The sequence below is a fragment of the Meleagris gallopavo genome, chromosome 5 (assembly GCF_000146605.3).
Source record: "Meleagris gallopavo isolate NT-WF06-2002-E0010 breed Aviagen turkey brand Nicholas breeding stock chromosome 5, Turkey_5.1, whole genome shotgun sequence".
NCBI lineage: Eukaryota > Metazoa > Chordata > Aves > Galliformes > Phasianidae > Meleagris > Meleagris gallopavo.
Genome location: NC_015015.2, coordinates 25,526,670 through 25,539,110, shown reverse-complemented (window position 1 = coordinate 25,539,110; position 12,441 = coordinate 25,526,670). Strand labels below are relative to the sequence as shown.

At 40.7% G+C, this 12,441-nt stretch overlaps 1 long non-coding RNA gene across 1 annotated transcript in view; it reads right to left on the bottom strand.

The window, feature by feature from the left end:
- Positions 1 to 12,392, bottom strand: part of LOC116216668 — a 19,499-nt gene extending 7,107 nt beyond the window's left edge. Inside the window, exons 1-2 of the long non-coding RNA XR_004159907.1 lie at positions 11,987 to 12,392; positions 9,588 to 9,684 (exon numbers count right to left, since the gene is read on the bottom strand). This is a non-coding gene — a long non-coding RNA (uncharacterized LOC116216668). The remainder of the gene's footprint in view (positions 1 to 9,587; positions 9,685 to 11,986) is intronic.
- Between the last annotated feature and the right edge of the window lie 49 nt (positions 12,393 to 12,441).

Sequence of the window (12,441 nt, the reverse complement as noted above, 5' to 3'; positions counted from 1 at the left end):
GCATACACAGGCAAAGCGATTACTTCGCGTTCGCCTGTTTATAAACAAGTTTCTTTATGCAATAATGCACGCACACTCTCAGGAAACGTTCCCCCGCGGTTGAACCTTACCTTCCTTAAGCTACGTAACACGGGCACACCGGGATCCTAAACAGCATCGTCAGCACTGCCAGCTCTACAGCTGCATAAGCTTCCTACTACTCAGTTCCTGAATTAGGAGGTTTCTTCCTTAGACAAGTCTGTGGCAGTCAGGTTTGCTTTGGATTTGTTTTGTTTTTAAAGGGGCCAGGAGAGTGGAAGCAGAGCATAAAGTGCTTTTGAAGGTTCTGGAAACAAGCACTTTCAGCATTCTCAAGAGTAAGGGCAATCAAGATGTCTTAAAAGAAAATTTAACAGCAAGTTTGAGCAGCTGTATGCCTGCATGGCTTTGAAATTCAGAACTTGGTGAATGTGGCAATGCGCCTTTGCAAAGTTTCTGTGGAAAAAAGTCACTCCCAACTGCATACTAAGTTACTGAAAAGCACCAGCAGAAACCTGTTGGGATGTAGCAACCAGATTCCTCAGGAGTCCAGCTGATTTTGCAGTAATGGTTGCTCAGCCATAAATCATTTCACCAGAAGGCAGGAAGGGCCAGCACTGTTTGGCTCTTCCCTCTCCTACTGTGCCGTGGAACCGGAGCAGAGAGAGAGGGAGAAAGCACCCAGCTCTGCAACTGAAAGTTACATTCTAATGCAAGCCCCACAAAAGAGCTGAATTACAACTCCTTTAGACTGGCTTCTACTTTTTGAGGGCTTGAACTTGCAACCCCACCACTATTTGTATTTTTAAATATGATACACATACATGCATACAGTGCATTGTACCTACATCCAGCTGTGATGGACTGCTGTGTGCCATCCTGCTTTTCCAAGAACACCAGATACGTGGCTCTGTGCAAGGACAGAGAGGTTACATCCCAGGACTTTTATTTTGACCATTCTTTGTACACAAGCAAACACACACAAACATGCAAACACGCCAGTCCCTCTGCGGCACTTGGGCATGCACATGCAGGCATGAACACAGACCTACCGAGACTCATTTAACCTTTGAAGTCAGATTGGAAGCCTTGGGACAATGTCAAAATTACATTCAAAAACAACTTTAAAATAATGCTCTATACACAGCATTCTTTGTCTGTCTTCTCAATTTGCTTTATTAGTATAGAGATGCTTTCTGAAAGCCAATTTTTGAAGCGTTTTATCTGCTTTTGCTCTGCTCACTTGAAATCATAGTTCTGTTTGCAGGATTTTAATTATTCATGCAGCAGCCAGCTTGGAATTTATAGGGATGATGATGATGCTTCAGGTGAAGAACAAAACAGAAGGATCAGAGGAACACCTACATAGAGGAACACTTTCATGCCAAAATTTTTAGTCAGGAAAAAAAATAATCAAGTGAAAGATGAGAAAACACTCAAGAAGTTTAGTATTTCTTTGCCATATGATGATTCTTTAAGGAAGTACCTGAGGTCAGATTTACTGAGTGTGAGACTTGTTAATCACAGCCTATAGAGCCAAAGAAGTGCATGAGACATTTACCTAAAGTCTTACATCACAAAGAAGCCACTTATAGTATTTAAACATTTGTTTCATAATGATGAGAATGAGTCATTTGGCAGTTTGTTATACTCAAAAGAAGCCAAAAATCAACAATACCAGCCAATGGAAATCCTTGACAAACCTGAACTTTGGATTTCAGTATCACAGCACACGCATTATGGCATCATTTCCACCTGTCAAAATTAAGGTAGGTTTCAAGCTTATTATGGATAGGTCTTTCCCTAGAGCTAGGAAAAAAATAAAAAATGAAAAAAAAAATCAGACTACAAAAATATTTTCTTCTGAGGACAAAGGATAAACACAACACTGTCTCCAGAAGAAAGTTTTTAGCAGCCTCAGCATCTCAAAGCCTTCCACTTAGCCCAACTTTTGCTGAAGTGGAAAGAGCTTGAAGGATTGCCCTGCGAAAAGGATGCAGTAGATTTGTTGCTGGCATTTTGTGAATGGACATGCCATTACTTCTAAACATTTTGGAATCTGGGCAAGACAGTAATGCTCTCACAGATATACAGAGCAGATTCCCATTCTTCCACTCAACCCACCCAACCCATCAGACCACAGATGAGTGACAGAGTACAATTAAATAGCCTGAAAAAAAAAAACAGAAACAAACAAACAGCAGCAGTGACTAATCCAGACTGCTGTTCACAAACAGTGCACACAAAGAGCCCCCTACAGGAAAGAAGGTACTGTGGCAGGCTGAAACAAAATGCAGTGGAAAAGCCAAATAAGCAGTCTTACAATTTGTCCGTTAACATCAGGAACATTAAAGGGCACAGCCAAGTTACTACACCCCAAATAACAAGACTGCACTTGAGTCATTCTTCAGATTAATTCAGGTAGTCACATCACACATCTGACCCATAATACTTCTAAATAACAAAAAACTCGTACATATTGTTTTGATATCTGGAGTAAATGGCTTTGTATTGACTCAGCAAGATGATCCAGAAGAGGTGCACTTTGCATCCCCCTCAGGAAATTCCAAAGTTCTTGGGTAAGGAACTTTTAAATGCCTTTCCAGGGCTTAGCACCTAATCTAAATTCCATAAAAATAACTCTACAGACTTAAATAGGCTTTGCATCAGATCTGCCAGGGTGTGCCTTTATACTCCACGGCCAGTCTTGCCTACCTGCTAGCTACACCATGACGCAGTCAATCTGGAGCTGTCCGCAGCTCGTTTGAGTGAGTTGGACCAAATTACCACAGCAAACTATACTAGCCAAGTGCCATGCTTAAGGTAAGCTTTACAGGTGCACAAAACTACACGCAGCTCCGTACAAGAAAGGAGCTGCTGGGCCATCAAACAGGATTTACTGCCTCAGGCACTGCTCCATGCCAGTACAGCAGTACTGCTGCTAGTTCTGGAGCCAGAGCAGTTGGTGCTGACTTGCAGCCCCTCAACTGGCACCATCATGCCAAAGCTTTCACACAAACCCAGCATAAATGCTGGTCACAAATCTGAATATAGGAAATGAAGGAGGAAACAGATGGTTTTGTAAACCAATAATGTCAATAATGTTTTACCAAGTGCTAAGGAGGCAACTTTATATTGGAACATCTATGAGTTCATTCACCCTAATGGGTAAGATAAATCTAATACGTTAAAGCTAGAACAGCTTAGATAAGACAATCTCTTTATGGCATTGTTCATATCCTCAGATTATACGTACCATAACACAACTAGTAGGACCTATCTGTGGCACATATTCACCAAGCATTTGGAGATCAGTGTTTCTTCTATGCTACACTTTTTTTTATTGCAGCTCAACACAGGCCAGCAGCAGCACAGACCCCAGATTCCACAGCAATAGCTAAGCCTGAATAAATTATTTTTAACTGCAAGTCCCAAGCTCTTGCCCTCATTAGGCACAGCCACATCCTTTGTGGCTGTGCTGCATACAGAACTTTTAATAACATCATTTCCAGTTCCTGTAGCACTGCTTGTAACAACCAGCAACAGTGAGAAAGAAATCAAGGCCACTTAATAACCTCTTTCCCGTGAAACTCTTTCATTGCATCAAACCATCTTGCACTAATGCAGAAAGGCTGTACCCATTTAATATCAGACATCACATTTCTAGTGTATTCCCATCATTTCATCAGCAGTAGAATTGGGAATTTAGAAGCAATGGATTTTTTCCCATGCTCTGCCCTAAAGCAAGGTCCCACCAAATGAAAGGACATCGTAAGTTAAGTTTTCAAGAAGGTCTCTGTGACAATTTCCAGTCAACTCACAGAAGCTTGATGGGAACTGAACATTATTACTTCCATACAACTCAACTCAGCAGGAGCCATCTTTGCCCTTTTTATTTTTGGAGGTTTTCAGCAATTTTTAGAAGACAATCTTTACAGGTTGGCAGCACTTCTCTGTTGGACACAGCATATAAGCAGACCTACACTGCATGAGGACATTCATTTGCTATTTTAATTTTATCCAGAATCAACTGGAGCAGTTTCACTTACCTGACTTAACATCATACAATACTTCCTCCCCTTTAAGTTACTTTTTTTCCTCAGAAGTTCTCCTAGACCTTGACCTTACATACACACACAGTCTGTATTTTTCTTTTCTTTCAGACCTGCTATTCTGAACTAAAGTGATAAAATATGTTCAGTATTCAAGGTGAGGATACTCTACCAGATGATATAACAGTACTGTCTGTTAGCTTTACGAAAGTGGGCACATTTTTTTTAAGAAAGCAGGTAAATGCTGAGTCAACCTACACCCAGTTACTATCTAGGCAGAGAAGGAAAAAAAAACCAAACAATTACATTGTGCTGGATAATTAATACAGCTTAAACCACATGGTCTGGTAGCCTCTTACAGCCCATGGAAGCTCTCCACCATTTTATACAGAGTGCTTTGTCATCCTTCTTATTTCCCCACAAGGTTATAGTAGACAACTTGTACTGCTCTACAGCCAGTTACTTTGGCTATTCCTTCCTTTTGTCCCACAGAGCTTTCCAGCTCCCAATTAGAAAATGCTTTGCTCAGGGAAATGATAGCTCAACCAAGCCTATAAAACATCTTCTATATCCTATCTCCTCTTTCAGTTTCTATCCAATTAAGCTGAGAGCTAAAGTCCTTGATTGTTTTGTTGGCTTGTTTTGGGTTGGTCTTTTTTGTGGCTTCTTTGGAGTTTAAAGTGATAAATTACATTTTGTATGTGAAACAATTACTGCTTCAGTTCCACAAAGCAGACATAGTTTCAGTTGCCTTTAGATTTTTGAAGACCTTCTTACAAAATACTGCTAAGAATAAGAGATTATCCCAATATGCAGTTTAATGCACTGATTTATCAAATATTCCTCCCTAGAAATAATTTGTTGTTATATGTCTTGGTCTACAATGCCTTTTTATTACAGGTTTTTCCACAGGCACAGTAGAGGTGACAGAGGCACAGAGAATTGTGCTTTTTTAGTTTATAGATATGGGACAGATCCCACACTGCCATTCCCAGGGGCAGTTTTCTGCAGTGGGCATATTCATTGAGATCTACAAGCTGATGCCCACAGCAGTAATTAGGACTGACTACAGTTCATTGTTCCTAGCTCCTATGCAGTGTTCAGAAGAGAAACAGTCTGCAGATCAGGAAAGGTTCCACGAAGCAGAGTGCCTCTGGAGCTGTATGAGACATGAAGCAACACAGAAGTCAGACACCAATGTATACATGCAGTTAGGATGACCAAAGGCATAGCAATCTAACATTAAAAGTAGAAGTATCCAGAATATTAAGAAGTATATAAATAGTAAACAAGACATGATAGAAGTTTTATACTACCATTATGAGACTAGGATCTGCAGGTTGATCTTTTACTTCCCTCCAAACCCTTCTCCCTGCCACCAAACAAATTAAAAAACCTACAGATACCCTCTACAAAATGTTCTGATGTATAGATACAGAAATTGCTTATCTGTGGTAACCTTCCCTCCTCCCACCTTTCTTCCTTCAGGATGTACCCCTGAATGACCTCAAAAGAAACTTACTATTGATACTTTACATGTGAGAAGCAGGAAACGTCCCACACTAATCTGCATACACTGCACTGAGCTTCCTCCTCCTGCCCTGTTTCCTTTGAGGACTGCATGCAGGAATTCTTACCTAATAAAATTCTCATTACCCATTATTAGCTTTTCTTTAAAAAAGGCAACTTGAAGCAAGAAATTCCACTGCATGTCTTCAAAAACAAGAGAAGTGCGGTGGAGTGAGAGACATAGCAAGCAGATCTTGCATCATTCAAATAGTACTTTTACAAGATGGTACATCTACAGTGTGGAATGTATTTAAGATAATTGAGCTAGCTCATGCTCCAAGACAGCACTGTTCATTTACTGCACATTTCTAAGAACCACACTCACATGATTATAATGCTTCCTGTACACAAGTCTTACAAATTACCTTCCTTTGGATGTGAGCAGGATACAGACTCTGAGAAATGAAGCATTAGCATCGTTGTGACACTACATTTTTAGTTAAGTTGCTATCAACTTCAAAGATTAGGCATTGCTTTCTGAACATGAAGCAGGTTTCCACATCAACATTTTTGCAGAAGGGTTTTTTTCCTGCATTATCGGAGTCTCTACATCTGTCCACAGCCTGTGTATTTAATATTTTTAAGAATTCCACTAAAAAGATGATTCCTGTGGTTTGTGTCACCAATTTTTCCTTCAGTGGGAAATCAGCTGTCAGAGAACTGACATCCACTATTGATGCATGAAGCAAAACAGTTCACATCTCTTTGCGCAGTGTTACAATCTCATGTCCAAAGCAGACAAGGGAGAAAATGGAGCAGCACACAAGATTTTGTACCCCCACCCCCCCCCAAAAAAAAGAAAATACCTTCTTGCAGATTCTGACCAGTTCTTTTCACTGACATTTTTTAAATACAAAGCTAAAAAAAAAAAATCAGTCTTGTAATTGCAAGCACTTTGCATATTAGATACCCATGAACTGAACAAATGAGTCTGGAAGAAAAATGAAAAAGCTATTAGCTGCTACTACTCTAAAAATGGTATTATTTATACCATGAACGTAACTTTCCAACACCGATTCCTAATTTGTCCCCTACAGATATGCAGGACAGCAGTATTCAAAACAGGTTTCTTAAAAGACCAGACTGTCAGGATATGATACTCTCCAACATCTCCACAAGGAATAAAAGGTTCAGTGCCAGTCCGTGTTGCAGCAGTATAAAATTTTGTTACCATCTTTATCTGCTTGACAAATGATTTTACCATCTGCAAATGTGATCTTTCACCAAAACTACATTTTCAAAAAAAAAACCCACAAATTATTAACAAAGAGTCCAGTTATTGTTTTGAAGTGACAAAGAGAAGACCTACATCACCAGAAGAAACAAGGCAGAGCAGGCACTTCTGCCCTGAAACCCAGTTCCTAGGTCTTCAAAATAGTATTATCTCTATGCATACAAAAAAGGGCGGTATGGAATTCTTGATTTTGTAGATTGAACTATGTTCACATGTGCATACACATATAATTTACAGATACTTCCATCTCCTGCAAAAGAGATGAACATTGCTACATCATTTAATAATTCTTGAATTGGACCCACAAAGAACAATGACGGACATCAAAAAACAGCGAGGGACATTTTAAGATATTAGGTAACTGATGAAAATGCAGATAAACTATATTTAAGACATTTAGTTAAAACATCAGAAGTGGTCAAAAGGACTTTACAGATATCTAACACACTGCCATCTGAGAGGCAGTATACTATTCTGAAAGAAAAGCAGAACTACATGCAGCTATTTCTGCAACAGAGACTGACAAAAACTGGCTGATGCACAGAAGCCTAAGTTACATCACAAGAACAGTAAGTCTGAACCAAAACAGCAAAGTAAACCCTTCTTCTTGTCCAGAGATAGAGTTTTTTAACATCATTTTAGAATCAGAGTCAACAGGAGCTACCTGAAGATATACACAGTAATGTGGATATTTAACACCGGAGTCTTAATTACAGCTTAGCTTTCTAGGGAGATTTCAAACAAATCTACATATACATCTCAAAATGAGCAACTGTCATGGTAGAGACCCTTATCTTTTGAATTCCTAAACTTAGATTTATTTTCACCCTAAAAATGAATTTGGTAGAAATATCACTCCGATCATTTGACTTTGACTAAGCAAAACAGTACCAAGTTGTTGGTATTAGTGGTGTAACAGCAAGGGACCAGCACAATAGGAGAATGTTACAAAAGGAAAAAGTTCTCACCGGTCTCTAAAGATCTAGGCTCACAATAGAAACTCCATAAGAGAGGGACCTCCAACCAGAGATCCTTCCCCACTGGCACTCAGCCCTTAAATGAGGTCTAAGGGAGGTGCAGCCAGGCTTCCATCCCTTCCGGTCACACACCTGAATTGCCTTCACCTGTGCTCCCAGCACTGACTGGGTCCTTTCCCCAGGTGCTCAATCAGTGGTTCAGGCCATGACTCACCAGTTCCCATACACATAGCTTTCCATAAAACTTTTTCCATAATATTGTAAACCATGCTCATCCTGCAAAAACAGCTTTCATACATAAGTACAGCATACCATATCATTTATCTTGCATTCTTGAGTTCTAATACTCACAGAAGCTACAACAGTAAATCCTTGCACATGACCAAGTCTCCCTGAAACCATTCCTGTACAGGTCAAATAGAATTGGGGCAGGTATTAGGCTGTTGGGTTTTTTTCCTCCCGCCTTCTCTGAGTAGCAGCAGGAGCACAGCTCTGCACTGGGCTGAGCAGACACACAAGTGATCTGCAGCTGCTGATGTAGCAAACAGCCCGTTCATTTGTGCTTCCCACAGGAGAAAGATGACAAGTGAAGATGGCATCTCAGAAATGGGCTTTTACCAGAGAAGAACTCCTGGAACATAGATCCCATGATGTAGGCCAGCATAATACCACAGCTCAATTTCTGCCAACATAAATTGTTGGTAACTACTTATGCTTGCAAAACTATAATAAATCACCTTGTTAAGCCAAATTCATGAAGTCCCTCCACAAAATTAATCAAAAGTATGAATAGACCTAAGTGTCTTTCAGTTAAACATTCCCAAGCACCTAGGTAATTCAAAAGTAGGACTTGATAAGTTTTACATAAAGTAACATCATGACTTTTTTATTCCCTTTAACCCTGCAGGGGAAAAAAAAACAAAGCTAAACTCATTAATCAACAGAATTCTCTACTCAGTAAACATATCCGAACATTTCCAACAGCACCAAAGAGAAGGCAAGGTCTGATCAGAGTCTGCTAAGAATACCTGAAAGAAAAACACTGCAGATAGTCTCAGAGTGTAGTCTGAATTTGTATCAGCTGGTAACTTAAAAAATAATCATATATACAGGTGTGAAATACTAAGAGCTGATAGGCAAAGTTACCAGGAATTGCTCATTGGCATAGAAGTACTTCTAGCCATACTAACAGCCAAAGCATTGTATTAAAAAAAAAAAAAACAGAAATAAACACTTACTCTTAGCTAATTCAATGACAGACTGTGAAAGTCCACTTTCATTTGCCAGTTTTTCAAGTTCTTTCACAATCTTTATTGGAGACAAAGCTGATACCCAGGAGAAAATTTCACCTTCTTACGCGAAGAGAACTCAATCAAATATGTAGCATCAGTACCCCTGGTCCTTAAGAGTTATAAATACAAATAAATATACCCTAAGCAGCATTGCAAAGGGACTTCCTGGTGTACTTTTGCTTCTTAAATTGATTTTTATAGAAATTCAATACTTGCTACAAAAGAGATCTTAACGAAATACCCTTCAGAGCTGAGAGAGAGCAGTTTTGCCTAAGTGCACTGCTGCTCTCTGGTGGGCCTGATCAGATCTTCTTATTTGTATGCCACCAAGCAGACCCTGGTGGAGCTGCACTTCAAAGATCATCAGCACTGCTTTGGGAGCTTGAAATTTAAAAATAAATGCAGCAAGCTATTGGTACTTATAAAAACTATAATAATTCATCACCTTAAAATCCTTGAATGGTGCAGCAGTTTGTTCCTTCCTCCACGACCTGATGCAGGAGATCCCAAAAATGATTTTCAGCAGCAACAGCAGAGCGTCCCTGTGGGACAACAGAATATTCTGAGAACCAAAAAAAAGTCAAGCAGTAACTTTTATAAGCAAAAACATCTAAAGCTCTGCATGGTGTCACTGCAGGGCTATTGCAGCTCCTAAGGTATGAAGCATATATATGAAGTTACACAGGATCTTAATATAACTGCTCTTATTTCACTGGAATTAAATTAAGGCTAAGTTGTGCTGTTAGACAGACTCCTGCTTTTGATTTCACTTTACAACCAGCTCATGGGGCCCTGTGCATATTTCAGTTACTGAAGCATACTGAGTTGCTTTGTGTAAGTAAAGTTCTAACTGGCAGAAAGCACAGGATTTAGTGCGCAACAAGTACAAGATAAAACATACAGCTTAATCCTCAGCACGAAGTTTGCATAAAGTAGTTACAGTTTTCACATGTACCAAAATGGACACAGATTCAGGTATTGCAACTCAGCTGAGTGGCAGCACACTGACCTGCAATAACCCTAACCCAGTGCCTGAAGCACAAATCCCACAAGCAAAGTGTGCTTGTTTTCTTTTGGCTGTTGCTGTGTTTTGTTGTTATTGTTTTGTTTTTGTTTTTTTTTTAATAATATTCTAATTATATTTCAAATTTTACATTATTTTACATTCAGGTAACGGATCAGAAAAACGTTTTAGGTAGATTTAATAAAAAAGAAGTCTTAATAACACAGATCAGACAAATGATTGCTAAGGATCAATGGAAGCGTGGTATGTGTACATCTAGAGGGGGTATTTTACTTTATATATTTTATTTACACACATATATAGACAGAGAGAGCAATCCAGTGACCTACGAAATCTCTTCCAGTCTATTCATGTGTACAAGCTTCCATAAAAGCCTGCAGTACAAGTGAAAAAAACAGATCATTTAACTGTCATCATTCTCCCCTGATGGAAATCTTACTTCAGTAGAATCCAACTCACAGCTTACAAACAGCCCATTGGTCACAGAACCTTCAGCGTTGCTCACAGGCATCAGAAATTAAAAGCTGAAACTAGGCCAACAGAACAAGCAGGTATAACAAACACTATTTGTAAAACGTTTGACATTCTGAATTACTACCTACCATCCAGGAAACAATAGGGAGAATGGTATTACCCAGACTCTTGTTTACTGGTGTATCAAGCACGAAATTTACATCAAGTATCAACACCACGTAAACCATACCAGATCCAGTCTTCACCAGCCACAGTATTAGTAACAGGTTGGCTCACAGAGAGGGCTGCCCATGCAGATATCTACAGGGTTTTCTATTCTACTCCTGCTATTGCACAAAGATCAGAATTATCTTATGAAAGCTGAAAATCAGTATCACCACTACAAGAAACAGACATAACCAACGAAAAGATGCCCCAGAACCAGACCATGCTGGTCATCTGCCTTTTAAGGGCAAAGAAATAGTGCTCACAAACTATACAAGCTGCACGTAAGCTTTCCACCTGCTCCCACCCTCAAAAGCATGCTTTCTTTGGCCACTTAAATCCATGCATTTTGGGAACTTAAACTTCAATTAACTTAAAACACAGACCAGGTGAGTAAGGGACAGATTGAAAGAGCACCTCAAAATTACCCTCATGACAAGTACACACAGTAAGCTTGCACAAGGCCTAAACATTCAGAGGAAGGAATAAAACTGTATCGCTCATTCACCTGGAATTGGATTTTACATATTTAAAATTTCAAAGTGACAAAAACAGAACAACGGGTTGGAAGGGACCTCTGGATAGCCATCACTCCAACTTCCGCTATAGCAGGTCACACAGGAAATTATCCAGGAGGGTGAGGAGAAGACACCACAGCACGGCCTCTCAGGGCAGCCCGTTCCCGTGCCCTGCCACTCTCACAGAAAATTAGTTTTCTCACGTTCAGACAGACCATTGCAGTTTGTGCCCATTGCTCCTTGTCCTGTCGCTGGGCACCACCAAAAAGAGCCCAGCCCCAACCTCTCAGCACCCATCCATTAGAGTTATGTAAGCATTGAGAAGCTCCCCTTTCAATCTTGCCTTTTCTTCCCTGTGCTGAAGAGCTCCAGGACTCTCAGGCTTTTTTTGTTGGGAGGAAAACAGCCAATACACTGTTTTTCCAGTTGTTTGGGGTATTTTTTGTTTGGCCGATTTTTGCACGTTAGACGCGTTTTGCAGTAGCAGCAGCAGCCCTCCACTACAGAGAGGAACACTTGCACCACATGCTTTTTAACGTTTTGCCGTACAGCAGCGAGGGAAGAGGGCAACAGCTATGCAAACGCGGCATTAAGAAAAACTTTAGCAGAGAGATGTTTCCTTACAGCGAACACGAAGCAACGGCAGCCACAACTGCAAGCCCCGCGGCCTCTAAGCGGTGGAGGTGCTGAGAACCCACCCTGCTTCTCTCCGCACCTCACGCACTTGCTGCGTGCTTTCCTAGCTCTGATAATGCTACTCAGCCAAGCGCTTTCCGACTAGTAGAAAAAGGCTCAAAACCATATTTAAGAATTAAGAGGTCCCTAGAGATCCATTTCGGGACCCGAAAAGCCACAAAGCAAACCTACGACAGGTCCGCTACCTGAGGGGCACCCCTGCCCGCCCGGCAGCTTTTATACGCTTTTCCCGCCTAACAGCCCGTGTCCCCGCCCCTCCGCGCGAGAGGCGCGTGCCACGCGGCGGCCTGGCCTTCTGCTATTCGGTGAGGGAGCTGTCCATCAAACGACAGGTAACGAGCGAGGGCCAATCAGATGCGCCTGTCGGGCCGAGCTCCGGCGCT